This window comes from Carcharodon carcharias, chromosome 1, assembly GCF_017639515.1.
Source record: "Carcharodon carcharias isolate sCarCar2 chromosome 1, sCarCar2.pri, whole genome shotgun sequence".
In the NCBI taxonomy this organism is placed as follows: domain Eukaryota; kingdom Metazoa; phylum Chordata; class Chondrichthyes; order Lamniformes; family Lamnidae; genus Carcharodon; species Carcharodon carcharias.
This window is the reverse complement of record NC_054467.1, coordinates 55715353-55731758: the sequence shown is the minus strand read 5'-3', so window position 1 is coordinate 55731758 and position 16406 is coordinate 55715353.

Here is a 16406-nt window from a genome sequence, read left to right as displayed (position 1 = left end):
CACCACCACCTGGAAGTTTCTGTCCAATCCACTCGCCATCCTGATTTGGAAATATATCACCATTCCTTCACTGTTGCTGGGTCAAAAGCCTGGAACTCCCTCCCTAAAAGCACTGTGGTTGTACCTAAACCACAGGGATTACAGCAGTTCAAGAAGGCAGCTCACCACCACCTTCTCAAGGGCAATTAGGAATGGACAATAAATACTGGCCTAGCCAGCAATGCCCACATCCTGTGAACAACTGAAAGAAACATTGGCCAATGCATGATGTGCAGAACTGGTAAGAGATAAGATAGGATGTAAAGGGACATCACTTTTGTGTGTCTTGGGCAACCCATACATACGGGGATGAGTACAAGATGAAAAGTTTCGACCTGTTCCTTTTTTCAGCAATACTCAAATACAAGTTTGGTTCTTTGGACAACAAGGCTACCCAATACACACATGGCTAATGACATCTACAAACACCTACTGAATACAGCTTTAGTGAGACCAGTGCAGCTATGAGAACCATCATTGAGCAAACCAAAGAAACGGTGAAGGAAAGATACCTGAACGGATCTGAGAGCTTGCTCCAGTTCAGCCGAACCGAAGTATCATGCATATTGTGGTTTTCTGCATGTGGCTCAAATCTGCTGTGCTGCACAGAATGTATATGGAGCGGCAAGGGAAGGAAGGCACTAAGTCTACTGAGGAGGTGAATACACACAACATACAAACGTACAAATTAGGAGCTAGAGTGGACAATTTGGCCCCTCGAGCCTGCTCTGCCATTTGCTGATATCATGGTTGATCTGACTGTGGCCCCTATTTTCCTGTGTATCCCTATGCCCTTTCACTCCCTTGTCAGTCAAGAATCTATCTAACTCTGCCTTAACAATATTCAATGACCCAGCTTCCACTGCTCTCTGCTGAAGAGAATTCCACAGACTAATGACACTGAGAGAAAAAAATTCTCCTCTTTTCGCTCTTAAATAGGAGATCCCTTATTTTTAACTGTGTCCCTGGTTCTAGCCCTCCCAGAAGGAGAAACATCCTTTTAGCATTCACCCTGTCAAGTCCACTCAGGATCTTATATGTTTCAATAAGATCATCTCTCATTCTTCAAAACTCCAATAGATATAGGCCTAACCTGTCCAACATTTCCTCAAAAGATAACCCCCCTCATCCCAGGAATCAGTCAAGTGAACCTTCTCTGAACTACTTTTAATGCAGTTATGTCCTTTCCTAAATCAGGAGACCAAAACTGTATACAGTACTCCAGATGTGGTCTCACCAATGCCTTGCACAACTGTAGCAAAACTTCCTTACATTTATGTTCCATTTTCCTTACAGTAAATAACAACATCCCATTTGCCCTCAATAATCACTTGCTGCACCTGCATACTAACTTTTTGCAATTCATGTAAGAGGATGACCAGATTCCTCTGTACTTTTGGGGCAGACTCTTCTGTAAGATTCCCGATGATACCATGCGTCATTCTGATCTTTCGTTCGGTCGGCGTGCATCGGAGTCAGTTGCGTGCCTACCGAACTGTCAAAGGCCTGTTACGGCCATTAATAAAGTAATTAACCAATCAGTCAGGGCTGCCTGTCTAACCTTAACGTTGGCGGGCAGGCGAAGAGCCCAGGCGGCCTTCGCATTTTTCATGAAACCTCATCCACAGGGCAGGATGAGGTTGCATGAAGGATTTATTACATTAATAAAAATTTTTAAACATTCCATAAACATGTCACATGAGGGGACATGTGTAAATGACTTTCAATTTTCTTTATTTTAAACTTTAGAAGTGAACTTTATCTCCCTGAGGCAGCTCCGTTCCTCAGGGAGATTTTTGCGCTCTTTCAGAATCACATAATCGCACAGTGCAGAAGAGGCCCTTCGGCCCATGGAGTCTGCACTGACACGTGAGAAACATCTGACCTATCTACCTAATCCCGTTTGCCAGCGCTTGGCCCATAGCCTTGAATGTTATGACATTCCAAGTGCTCATCCACGTACTTTTGAGGGATGTGAGGCAACCCGCCTTCACCACCCTCCCAGACAGCGAATTCCAGACCGTCACCCCCTCTGGGTAAAAAAAGTTTTTCCTCACATCCCCCCTAAACCTCCTGGCCCTCACCTTGAGCTTATGTCCCCTTGTGACTGATCCTTCAACTAAGGGGAACAGCTGCTCCTTATCCACCCTGTCCATGCCCCTCATAATCTTGTACACCTCGATCAGGTCGCCCCTCAGTCTTCTCTGCTCCAATGAAAACAACACAAGTCCATCCAACCTCTCTTCATAACTTAAATCTTTCATCCCAGGCAACATCCTGGTCAACCTCCTCTGCACCCCCTCCAGTGCAATCACATCCTTCCTATAATGTGGCAACCAGAACTGCACACAGTACTCCAGCTGTGGCCTCACCAAGGTTCTATGTAACTCCAAAATGACCTCCCTACTTTTGTAATCTGTTCCTCGATTGATAAAGGCAAGTGTTCCATATGCCTTTTTCACCACCCCACTAACATGCCCCTCCGCCTGCAGAGATCTACGGACACACACGCCAAGGAACCTTTGTTCCTCAGAATGTCTTAGTGTCATGCCGTTCATTCAATACTTCCTTGTCAAATTACTCCTTCCAAAGTGTATCACCTCACACTTTTCAGGGTTAAATTCCATCTGCCACTTATCTGCCCATTTGACCATCCTGTCTATATATTCCTGTAGCCTAAGACATTCAACCTCACTGTTGACCACCCGGCTAATCTTTGTGTCATCCACAAACTTCCTAATCCTACCCACCACATAGTCATCTATGTCATTTATTTAAATGATGAATATTCGGGGACCCAGTACAGGTCCCTGTGGTACGCCACTGGACACTGGCTTCCAGTCACTAAAGCATGGTTCTGTTATCATCCTCTGTCTCCTACAACTAAGCCAATTTTCAGTCCACCTTATCCAATTACCCTCTATCCAATGTGCATTTGCCTTCTTTATAAGTCTCCCGTGTGGGACCTTGTTGAAGGCTTTGCTGAAATCCATATAAACCACATCAACTGCACTACCCTCATCTACCTAGTCACCTCCTCAAAAAATTAAATCAAACATGTTAGGCATGACCTCCCTCTGAAAAAGCCTTGCTGACTATCCCTGATCAAACCTTGCCTCTCCAAGTGGAGATAGATTCCTTCAGAATTTTCTCCAATAGTTTCCCTACCACTGACGTGAGTCTCACTGGTCTGTAATTCCCTGGCTTATCTCTACAACCTTTCTTAAATAGCGAAACCACATTAGCTGTTCTCAAGTCCTCTGCCAGCTTCCCTGTGGCCAGAGAGGAATTAAAAATTTAGGTCAGAGCCCCTGTGATCTCTTCCCTTGCCTCCCTCAGCAGTCTGGGACATAAATCATCCGGACTTGGAAATTTGTCCACTTTTAAGCCTGCCAACACCTCCAATACCTTGTCACTCCCTTTATCAATTTGCTCAAGAATCTCACAGTCTCTCTCCCCAAGTTCCATACCTTCATCCTTATTCTCTTGGGTGAAGACGGATGTGAAGTATTTGTTCAACACTCTACCGATTTCCTTTGGCTCCACCTATAGATTGCCCCCTTGGTCCCTAATGGGCCCTACTTTTTCCCTGGTTATCCTCTTCCCATTGATATACTTTTAGAATATTTTGGGATTTTCCCTACTTTTACCAACCAAAGCTTTCTCATTTCCCCTCTTTGCTCTCCTAATTGCTTTCGCATGCATGCACGAAAGAGCGCAGACCCCGACTCTCGCTTCTCCCCCTGCCCGCACAGGTTGCGCTGAACGCTACTGGTCTTGTGTCATGCTGGGCGGGCTTTAATTAGCCCGCCCACGTAAACTAGCGGCATGCAGCCGATCGTGGATGGTGATTGACTCTGTGCGTGCCCACGCCCGTTCCTGACCAGCCTGCCCGAGAGGGAGAAAATTCTCCCCCAGATTTCTGAAATCTCCCTCCATTTAAATAATATATTGCTTTTCTATGCTTTTCAAAATGGACAAGTTCACATTTTCCACATTATTCTTGATCTGCCAAATTTTTTACCATTCATTTAACCTACCTAACCTTTGCAGATTATGTCCTCTTCACAACTTACTCCCTTACCTATCTTTGTGCTTTGCGCCATCAGCAAATTTAGCAACCATACTTTCAGTCCTTTCATCCAAGTCATTGATATAGAGCATAAATAGTTGAGGCCCCAGCACTGATCCCTGTGGCACTCCACTGGTTATATCTTGCTAACTGGAGAATTATCCATATATCCCTACTTTCTATTTCCTGTTAGCTAACCTATCCTCTATCCATGTTAATATGTTACCCCCTACCCCATGAGTTCTTATTTTATCTTGTAACTTTTGATCTGGCACCTTGTCAAATGCATTTTGGAAATCCAAGTAAACCACATCTATAGGTGCCCCTTACCCATGTTGCTTGTCACTTTCCCAAAGAAGTTTAATAAATTAGTCAAACACAATTTCCCTTTCACAAAACCAAGATGACTTTGCCTCATTACATGGAGATTTTCTAAGTGCCCTTCTATAAATTGCATTATAATAGATTCCAGCATTTTCCCTGTGGGAGATGTTAAGCTAACTAGCCTGTAGTTTTCTGCTTTCTGTCTCTCTCCTTTCTTGAATAGAGGGGTTATATTCACAATCTTCCAATCTGATGGAACCTTTCCAGAATCTAGGAAATTTTGGAAAATTAAACCAATGCATTAATTATCTCAGCAGCCACTACCTTTGAGACCTTAGGATGAAATCAATCAGGAACTGGGGACCTGTCAGCCTTAATACTCTTTCCCTGGTGATTGTAATTGTTTTAAGTTCATCCCTCCCTTTCACCTCTTGATTTACAATTATTTCTGGAATGTTATTTGTGCTTTCTATGTGAAGACAAAATATATGTTCAATGTACCTGCCATTTCCTTATTTTCCAACACATGTCCCCAAACTCACTCTCTAGAGGACCAATGCTCATTTTAGTTACTCTTTTTCCTTTTTAAATACCTGTGGAAACTCTTTCTATTTTTATATTTCTAGCTAGCTGTCACTCATATTCTAATTTCTCCCTCCTGTTTTTTAGACATTCTTTGCAAGTTTTTATATTCTGTTCAAACATCTGACCTGCCACTAATTTTTGCAGAATTGTACGCTTTTTGTTTCAATTTGATACTTTCTTTAACTTTCTTATTTAGCCACGGCTGGTGCATCCTTCCCCCAGAGTCTTTCTTTCTCATTGGAACAAGTCTTTGTATGTTAGTCTTACACTGACCTATCCCTTAACCTAATTTCCCAGTTCACTTTAGCCAGTTCTGTCACCATACCCTTATAATTGTCTTTATTTAAATTTAAAACACTTAGACCCACTCTTCTCTTCCTCAAACTGAATAAGACACTCGATCATGTTATGATCACTATACCTAAGGGCTCCTTTCCAATGAGGTCAGTAATTAATCCTATCTCATTGCATATTACCAGATTTAGAATAGCCTGCTCTCTGGTTGGCTGCACTAAGAAACTGCCCAGAAACACTCAATGAACTCACCTTCCAGGCTATCTTGCCAACCTGATTCATCCAATCTCTGTAGATAAAAATCACCCATGGTTATCACCTTACCTTCCCCAAAAGCCCCCATTATTTCTTCATGATTACCCCATCCTACAGTGTGGTTACTGTTAGGATAGCTATAAACTACTCCCACAAGCGACTTCTTACTTTGTTTTTTCTTGTCTCTACCCAGACTAATTCTACATTTTGACCTTTAGGACTAAGATAATCTCTCACTATAGTACGAATGTCATCATTAATTAACAGAGCTACAGCACCACCTTTTCCTAGTTTCCTGTCCTTCCAGAATGTCAAGTAGCTTTGAATGTTCAGGTCAAAAACAGAATTACCTGGAAAAACTCAGCAGGTCTGGCAGCATCGGCGGCGAAGAAAAGAGTTGACGTTTCGAGTCCTCATGACCCTTCGACAGAACTTGAGTTCAAGTCCAAGAAAGAACTAACTCTTTCTTGGACTCAAACTCAAGTTCTGTCGAAGGGTCATGAGGACTCGAAACGTCAACTCTTTTCTTCTCCGCCGATGCTGCCAGACCTGCTGAGTTTTTCCAGGTAATTCTGTTTTTGTTTTGGATTTCCAGCATCCGCAATTTTTTTGTTTTTATCTCTATTGAATGTTCAGGTGCTAGCCTTGGTCACCTTGCAACTGCGCTTCTGCAATGGTTATCAGGTCATATTTATTTATTTCTATTTGAGCTGACAATTCATCCGTTTTGTTATGAATGCTACGCATATTCAGATAGTTCTGCCTTTTTACTATTTTTGCAACCTCTGGCCTTATCTGCTGACACACTCTTAAATTTGAGTGCTCTGTCCTTCCTGCCACACACTGATTATCATTACTCTGATTGCTCCCTTTCTTTCTTGCCTTGCCCTCTCCCTTTTCATCTACTACATCTTCTATCACTTGATCCCTCATCCCCACTATTTAATTTAAAGCCCTTTATACTGCCTTTTGTATCTGACTTACCAGAATACTGGTTCCAGCATGGTTCAGGTGAAGACTGTCCTAAGGGTAACAGCTCCCACTTTCCCAATGCTGATGCCAGTGCCCCATGAATCGAAATCCATTTCTCCCACACCAGCCTTTGAACCATGCATTCAACTCTAATCTCATTTCCCCCACACCAATTTGCTCATGGCTCAGGTACTGTTCCAGAGATCATTACCTTAATTCATGGTGGGTTGTTCTCAGAAAATGTTGAAAATTTTTTGGGTGACTGTCCATTCAGGGACTAGGGTGTCAAATGTGAGATTCATTATTCAGATCTATTCTGATCTAACCTAGTTCTGCCCTTGCACAACTTATAAGCCTAACTGCTGGTCCCTCTGTTGCTGGCTCATTGTCCTCAAAGCAGCACCTCAAAGGTAATGTAGTTATGAGAGCTCTTTCTAAGCATGATGGGAAATATAGCTTATACTGCAGGCATGATGGGATATGTAGCCAGTGCTGTGGGAACCTAGCTAAGAATATAAGTTGTAAAACTTAGTGACCTTCACAGGCTGAGTAAACAAATGTTAGGGTGATAAGAGAACAGATGGGGGTTTGGGGGGTGGGGGAGCGGTGGTGGCGGTTGGGGAGATGATGTCAGATCCATGACACTAACAGCCTCCCAGGGCTAAAGGGTGAGATAACAGGGAACACCTGCAGCCTGAACTGTTCAGCTCATTAGGTTTTGTGGTGTATGTGTTAACAATAACTGAAGGTTGTATCAAGCAGTGTAGTGAAATGTGATAACTCAAAGCTATAAATTTGTCACACAGACTTTGTATTGGGGAGAGAGAAGAGACCCTGGAGAACCAGGACACATCTCTCTCAGCATATACTTGAATTACAATCTTTACTTACTTGTAACTCACAGACCTTTTGCCTCATTATTGCCATTTATGCCTTTAACTGCTCTGGATTTCCCATCCTAAACAACCCTCTCAATTTTTTTCTCTTCCTTTAAGACACTTATTAAAACTCAATTCTTTGACCAAACTTTAGGTCAGCCCTCCTAATATCCCAAATGAAGAGAAAATTCTGGAAATCCTTTCCAATATGTCTTCATTGGCTCTGCATCAGTTTTATATTATGTCTCTGTGGAGCACCTTAAGACATTTTTACACATTGAAATCGCTATATAAATGAATAAATATAAATAAACATTATTGTTGTAGTCAGGTAGCCACCAGATAATCTGTTATGTGATGTTGTTTGAGGGATAAATATTGACAACAACACCGGGGAAAGGTTCCCAGTTCTTCTTCAAAATAGTGCCATGGAATCTTTCACAAATGCCTGAATGGACAGACAGGGCCTTGGCTTAATATCTTGCCCAATAAACACTACTTTTGACAGTGCAGCACTCCATCAGGACTGCACAGAAGTGTCGGTCTAGATTACATGTCGAGTTCTGGAGTGGAATGTGAAATTACAGCCTTCTGATTCAGAGGAAAAAATGCTGCCATTCAAAAAGTTACAGTAACAAGGATGTGCTGTTTGAATCCTAAGCAATACTACATCACCAGATATAATACAGATAAAGTTACAATTCAATTCATAGTGAGTATAAGGGCTTACTAATAGAAATGGTCTTTAGAACTTGGTGCAAAAAAGTACAGGTGGAATTTTCCCTTCTGGGACTAAGCCCCATGGCAGGGACATGGAGTGTTTCCCACTGTGGAGGCCACTGGAAATTTGTACCATATCGCATGACCCTGGCCTCATTAATTATGCAGTCAAGGATTTCTGATGAACGGGCTGTATGGTGTGCACCCTGCAATCATATCAGGATGCCACATTTAAAAAGCAGCTGGACATCAACTTACCCACCACATCTGGCAGCATCAGCAGAGAAGAAAAGAGTTGACGTTTCGAGTCCTCATGACCCTTCAACAGAACTGAGTGAATATTAGGAGAGGGGTGAAATATAAGCTGGTTTAAGGTGAGGGGGGTGGGAGGAGAGAAGTGGTGGGGGGTGGTGGTGTGGTTGTAGGAACAAGCAAGCTGTGATACGAGCAGATAATCAAAAGATGTCACAAACAGAACAACAAAGTGTTGTTGAAGTTGGTGATATTATCTAAACGAATGTGCTAATTAAGAATGGATGGCAGGACACTCAAGGTACAGCTCTAGTGGGGATGGGGTGGAAAGGCTAACAGGGCATAAAAGATATAGATTTAAAAATAATGGAAGTAGGTGGGAAAAGAAAAATCTATATTAATTATTGGAAAAAACAAAAGAAAGGGGGAAGAAACAGAAAGGGGGTGGAGATGGAGGAGGGAGTTCAAGATCTAAAGTTGTTGAATTCAATATTCAGTCCGGAAGGCTGTAAAGTGCCTAGTGTTCCTCCAGTTTGCGTTTGGCTTCACTGGAACAATGCAGCAAGCCAAGGACAGACATGTAGGCAAGAGAGCAGGGTGGAGTGTTAAAATGGCAAGCGACAGGGAGGTTTGGGTCTTTCTTGCGGACAGACCACAGGTGTTCTGCAAAGTGGTCGCCCAGTTTACGTTTGGTCTCTCCAATGTAGAGGAGACTGCATTAGGAGCAATGAATGCTGTAGACTAAGTTAGGGGAAATGCAAGTGAAATGCTGCTTCACTTGAAAGGAGTGTTTGGGCCCTTGGACGGTGAGGAGAGAGGAAGTGAAGGGGCACGTGTTGCATCTTTTGTGTGGGCATGGGGAGGTGCCATAGGAGGGGGTTGAGGAATAGGGGGTGATGGAGGAGTGGACCAGGGTGTCCCAGGGGGAACGATCCCTACGGAATGCCGCCGGGGGGGCGAAGGGAAGATGTGTTTGGTGGTGGCGTCATGCTGGAGTTGGCGGAGATGGCAGAAGATGATCCTTTGAATGCGGAGGCTGGTGGGGTGATAAGTGAGGACAAGGGGGACACTATCATGTTTCTGGGAGGGAGGAGAAGGCATGAGGGCAGATGAGCGGGAGATGGGCTGGACACAGTTAGGGCCCTGTCAACGACCATGGATGGAAAACCTTGGTTAAGGAAGAAGGAGGACATGTCAGAGGAACTGTTTTTGAAGGTAGCATCATCAGAACAGATGTGTCGGAGGCGAAGGAACTGAGAGCATGGGATGGAGTTCTTACAGGAAGCGGGGTGTGAGGAGCTGTAGTTGAGGTAGCTGTGGGAGTCGGTAGGCTTGTAATGGATATTGGTGGACAGTCTATCACCAGAAATTGAGACAGAGAGGTCAAGGAAGGGAAGGGAAGTGTCAGAAATGGACCATGTGAAAATGATGGAGGGGTGGAGATTGGAAGCAAAATTAATAAATTTTTCCAGGTCCCGAGGAGAGCATGAAGCAGCACCGAAGTAATCATCGATGTACCGGAGAAAGAGTTGTGGGAGGGGGCCGGAGTAGGACTGGAACAAGGAACATTCCACATACCCCATAAAGAGACAGGCATAGCTGGGGCCCATGCGGGTACCCATAGCCACACCTTTTATTTGGAGGAAGTGAGAGGAGTTGAAGGAGAAATTGTTCAGTGTGAGAACAAGTTCAGCCAGATGAAGGAGAGTAGTGGTGGATGGGGATTGTTCGGGCCTCTGTTCGAGGAAGAAGCTAAGGGCCCTCAGACCATCCTGGTGGGGGACCAAGTGGAGGCCAGGTGGGATGTCCCCTATCCACCAGTTAGGAGGAGGAAGCTGTGTGGGGTTATGCACCCTGCATAGGAAGAAGTCTGCACTGCAATGCCAAAAAAAGTATGAATGACCTCATATCGCCACCAGAGTGAGTAAACCCTCAGTTGCTCACACTCACCTCAAGGAATGGTACAGGGGACATGGGCTCAGGTCATGCCTTATAGTCCCACTGTAGTCCTTCTATTCTGCAGGTGGAGAGGCTACAGTGGGTCCCTCACCCTTCCACACAGAGAGGTTATATGCTGTCTGGGAGGTGGGGAGGGGCGTGGGTGGGGTTGGTGGAAGTGTTCATGCGTTGAGAGAACCAGCCAATGACATGTCCCTCTGAGCCTTATCCTTTTTTTCTGCATGGGTTCACCAGTCTGGAAGGTGCTGACCCAGAATCCTTCTGAACAACCTGCAGAGCATCAATCAGATGGCACACCATCCAGTGGGTTATTTATGAGACTGGAAACATGGGAAAGAGACATGAAATCCAATTGCTCTCAACCCCTTCTTTTCTCTTTGCGCAGGAGAAGTTAAGCCATTATCGGAGAGAGAGGGAGAAGACGGGGGGGGTTTAGCCACAATTAAAAGAACTGGCAGCCCAGCTGGCAGGGATGGAGGGGGGCAGATCCATCAAAGGTGGAGAGATTGGCTTGTGGCCTCCATCCAGTAAGGATCCATGCATGTCATAGAAACCTCAGGGTCAAGGGTGCCTCCATGTTGGAGACAGCTCATGCAGTTACTCGCTCTCTCCTCTCTCACTTACGGGTGCCACCAGGAAGAGGGCAAGATCTGAGAGTGATGAAGCCCTGTCCAGCATGCACACAAGCCTGGAAAGGAGCGAGAACATCACTGATGAAGAAAGTGCATCTGTAGAGGCACCACAACAGACACCTGCTCCCTCCACCTGCCCAGAGACACACACTTTGGTGATATTAGTTCTAATTTAAGAAAGGTCTCAAATTCTGGTGGTCACTGCACAGACAGGTATCCGCAGCAGGAGGAGGCAGGGCCAGCCAAGCTCACCGGCACTTGGAGGTTTGCTGGCAAAGGGGCATCTGCGAGGTTTGAGTCTGATGACAGGCCTCTGGAAGTGGCCTTCCAAGAGATGCTGGAGAGGCATCAAGAGATGGGGGATAATCAAGCAGTTGTCGGAGGCCCTCAACAGAGTGGCACGTGAGGCTGAGGAGTCCATCTGCCAGCTGCCTGACAAAGACTTGTGCACACATGGAGGTCTCTATGGAGAGGATGGCAGACTGTAAGTAGAACCTAGTCCAACAGATTCTGCTGGAGATGCGCACCAGACCTGCATCACTGTGGCCATGGGTGAACTTCTGCAGTGGCAATATGAGAGTGATACGGGGCACCTCAAACTCCATCCAGGTGTCCATTCCCCTCAAGGAGTCAGACAGGGACCTTCAGGCACCCAAAGGGCGGAGGAGCGGCAGTTGGACACCCCTGGGACCTCCACTCAAGACTCTGTGAGGGTGCCTGACCCTTCCAAATCCCCTTTGCCTATGACCCCTTCAACCTCATCCTCCGTGACTGCAAAGCAGCTGCCTCATAGCAGAACAGTCAAAATAAGTCCTGGCCCTCCAGACCTTAGGTCTCCAGAGGATGGCTGCCAAGATCGTCCAAAGCAACAGGGCAACTGGTCAGCAGCCTGCCTCCAGGCTATTGAGTTGGGTGATCAGCCATGATCATAATGAATGGTGGAGCAGGCTCAAAGGGCCAAATGGCCTACTCCTGCTCCTAGTTTCTATGTTTCCACCCCTGCTGCGGATGTCAGGGGAGCATCTAGCAGAAGTGTTAGGGAAAGGAAAATTAAGAAGTTTTGATTTCACAAGTGATTACATGGGTGCACTATGATTGTTACACATATCACACTTTTATAAATATAGTTCACTTGCACTTTAATCATGTCTGATGTGGCTTATTTTTGATAGTCCTTAAGCTTGTACACGTCCCCCCCCCTTCCATCATCTTCGGAGGGACACCCCATGTCCTCCATGTGCAGGGAAGGCAAAAGTCTTGCGAGCTATGTGCAAGAAGTCTCCCACGCTTGTGGAGCCTTTGCCCTCCTCACATCGGAAGTACTGCATGTTGAGGTTCCCTTCAGTTGTCCAGTTGAACTGACCTGCATCTCTGCTCACCCGCAGTGACACAACTCCCATGCAACATCTCGAGATGGCCACCACAAGGCTCTGCATGGTTGTGAGCAGTAATGGCGCTAGTAACTTTTGACCTAGAGTATAACACCTTGCACCCCTCTACCCCGTCACCCGCGCCTTCCCACCTAAAACCATTGACCACCAAGGAATCACTTTCGACTTCCCCACGGTCACCATTCAAACCTCCCCTATCGCCTTGCGTCCTATACAGGTAAATGTAGAAGTCCCCGACTTTCCCGAAAACCCCATCCCATTACTGCCAACATGACCCCCATCATCCTTCTGAATCGCCGAATTCACGTCACATTCTGCATCCCCTCCAACAACCCTCAGCGTCCCTTCACTCAACATCACTATGCCTTCACGCTTCCACCCTACCAGCTCCCACTGCCCCCTTTAACCACCATCCCCTCCTACCACTGCTACCTCAGTATGCCCCCCAGGAATCCTCCATTGACTCCACTGACCCTTCTCTCTGAAACCCTTTCCCCTCTGCACCCTCCATGCCCATCTACACCTCTGCACCCCTTCATGCCCGTCCACACCTCTGCACAAGCCCCAATGCCCTTGACACCTGCACAAGCCCCCATGCCCCTTCACACCTGCACAAACCCCCATGCCCCTTCACACCTGCACAAGCTCCCCCACGCCCCTTCACACCTACACAAGCCCCCCATGCCCCCTCACACCTGCACAAGCTCCCATGCCCCTTCACACCTGCACAAGCCCCCAAGCCCCTTCAAACCTGCACAGCCGTCCACAACCCCACCCATACTCCAACATGGCCCTTCCCACCCTCCAGCCCTGTACCACCCTCCCGCCTTGTATCACCTCACCCATTGCATGACTCCCTCTCTTTCCCCTATCATCCCAACCACCCTCGCCTCCCTCCAAGCCTGCACACCTGCCCCACTTCTTCATTCCTCTCCTCCCCATCTAATTCCGCCCCCAGCACAGACCCTCGCCGTCCACCCGTATGTCCTGCAGCCTTCCACCTGCAGCTTGAAGATCAGAACCCTGGAAGAAGTTGCTGTTTGAAGACCAGACCCCTGGAAGAAGTTGTTGGTTGAAGACCAGATCCCTGGAAGAAGTTGCTATACCAAGTACAACCACCTCTTGGACGCAGCTGTGCGGAGATGATCCATGTGGTTGATGCTCCACATACCCACTGCTGCACCTGGTGTTCCAGGGTCCAGTTGCCAAAGGCCTCCAACTTCTCTTCATCTCTGTGGGCCTCCTTCAAGTAAGTGCTGACATGTACATGCCATGTTGTTCCATACATGTTCTGGACCAGAGTGATTTCACCCTGGAGGCACAGACGATCAGGCGGGAGGGATATCCAGTTGGGCCTTCATCTGCATCCTATTAGTGGGATGCAAATCGGTTTCACACCAGCCTCTGGCGGAAAATGAGACACAACATTGTGGGCGGGAGCGGAAGATCCTGCCATTATTTTACACTGGCCAGAAACCAATTTTTGAGCTCCCACCACTAAACCTGCCATGGGGGGTGGGTGGGGGACTGGAAAATCCCACCCTTTGTAAAAGAGTGCAACGAAAGAGAAGATTGGAAAATTCTCATTGCCATCCTTTTTTGTTAAGTATATCTTCTGCACCGAGCCAAATAATGGTGTATTCTGATCTTGTTGATAGCAAGCTGTATAAACTCACCCTGCAAAACAACCTAAACCTTTTATTAATTTCTTTTTTTATTCACTCAAGGGAAGTGGGCATCACTGACAGGCCAGCATTTATTGCCCATCCGTAATTGCCCTTGGGAACTGAGTGCCATGCTAGGCCATTTCACAGGGCATTTTAGAGTCAACCACATTGTTGTGGGTCTGGAGTCACATGTAGCTCAGAACAGCTAAGGGCAGCAGATTTCCTTCCCTAAAGGACATTAGTGAACCAGATGGGTTTTTTATGACAATCAGCAATGGTTTCATGGTCATCGTCAGACTTTTAATTCCAGATTTTTATTGAATTCCAATTTTACCATCAGCTGTGGTGGGATTTGAACCCAGGTCCCTATACCTATACCTATATTTACCTATAGTATACATGGATGTATGTAGTATACTCTTAATTCGAGACTGCTTTATTTAAAACTTGTCTTAATTCAAATCCAAATAGTGTAAAAAATGTCTCTCATTGGAAATGCATTGAAGTTCTATTGCCTAATTTAGGGTTCTAAATTCAAATTATTGGCGAATTTAAATTTGATTTCCCACAGAGATGCAAATGGATCTAATTCAGCCCCCACCATTATCGTGGCACCTTATTATGTGCAATTGCTGAGGAAGTGGTTGACAACTAAGTCAGAGGCTTGAATAGAATTTCTCTCTGTGCTGAATAGAAGTGACTGGAAAGTAAATTTGAACAGAGCATACACAGCAAGCAGACAATTGCCCATTTTCTGCCACCACCAAAAGTTAAAATCATTCCAACCAGCAACATATTATGTGTAAGCAAGTCCTTTAAAAGATATTTATGACCATCATCAATGCTATTTGTTTGGAAAATGTTAGCATACACAAGATAGCTAAACAAAATTCTATATATATTTTAATGAGATGTATCTAGTCCATAAAATTTTATTGATCCATTTGCAGCACAGCATGAAATATAGTGCATTGATTATACTGGATGTGGTGTAAAGTTTCTGAAGTTTTAATGTTTGGAAGATGATCTTACATATTGAGAGATGGAACATCTGGTTTGATTTTAGTCCCCAGTGTTGCATGTTTTACTGCAGTTTGTAATTCCAGATCACTGGAGTTTTAAAATTTCTGCTGCAGTAATTCCTGAGCCTGCTTTCAGAATGGTGTCAGTTATAGTCAGCAACTGTTTTGAATAAATCTCAACTTCAGAAAGACCATGAAGCATTGTTACTCAAAGTTTGTGGTTAGATGTGTCCTTAAAGTAAACTGATAATGCCAACTTCCACACCATTGCTTCTGATATGTCTATACTTTCTTCTCAGTGGAGAATTCCAATGAAACATTGTTTATATCACAGAATCACAGTGCAGAAGAGGCCCATCAAGTCTGCACCAACACGTGAGAAACACTTGACCTACCTACCTAATCCCATTTACCAGCACTTGGCCCATATGTTATAGGCCGTGAATGTTATAGGTCAAGTTGATCTCATTTTACATACTTCTGACTTCTCTTCTCTCTCCTCTCAGAACCATGATAGTTTCCCCCCTTATCCTCACCTTCCATCCTTGCCATTGGAAAAATAGATGTCTTTCCATCGTTTTCTGTTGATACAATTCCCAAATGACCTCAGTATAAATGCTTGGTGAGCTCTACAGCTCAATAATGGATTAGCTCAGCAGGGGTCTGCTTCGAATGGCTGAAGTGAAGCTTTGGTTGATGATATTTTTCTGAGCTTTCAATAAGTTACTCTTTCTGTGATTTTTCAATGTTGGACAAGGTTAAGAGGTGTGAGGTGAGGTAAAGCTGCTATGATTGATACTTTAATGGCTCTGTCTGATTGACACTTTTATAGGGTTGTAAGAGCAGAGGTTGTTTTCAAAGCAGATTTCTGAATGAGTGTTTTATTCATTGGTATTTCAAGACTTACCATTGTTATTATATGGCTTATTGATTCTGTACATAGTGCATACTGGGTGAATGAGCATTGAAGAGGCATGGGGGAAATGGAGGTGAAATGAGCAGCGGGGTATGAGGGGTGAGGGGTAGAGGGCCTAACAGCCTTCAGTACAATTGGAATAAAGTCCCAGAGAATCAAGTTGGGCATCCTAACCAGCCTGCTTCAGCATTCACCCGATTCCACGGCCACATCCAACCTGTTTCCAGGGTTGGCTGGCCCAATTTGATCCTACCCTGCATCCCCAGACTGAAAATAGTGCGGGCAGAGGCCATTTATATGGAGACAAGACTACTGACTCAGGAAATCTCCTGATTTGACCTACTAGCCTCATGAGTGAAAACTTGTCCGCCTGCTGAACTCTCTTTTTTAATATTCTTTCACGGGATGTGGGCATCACTGGCTAGGCT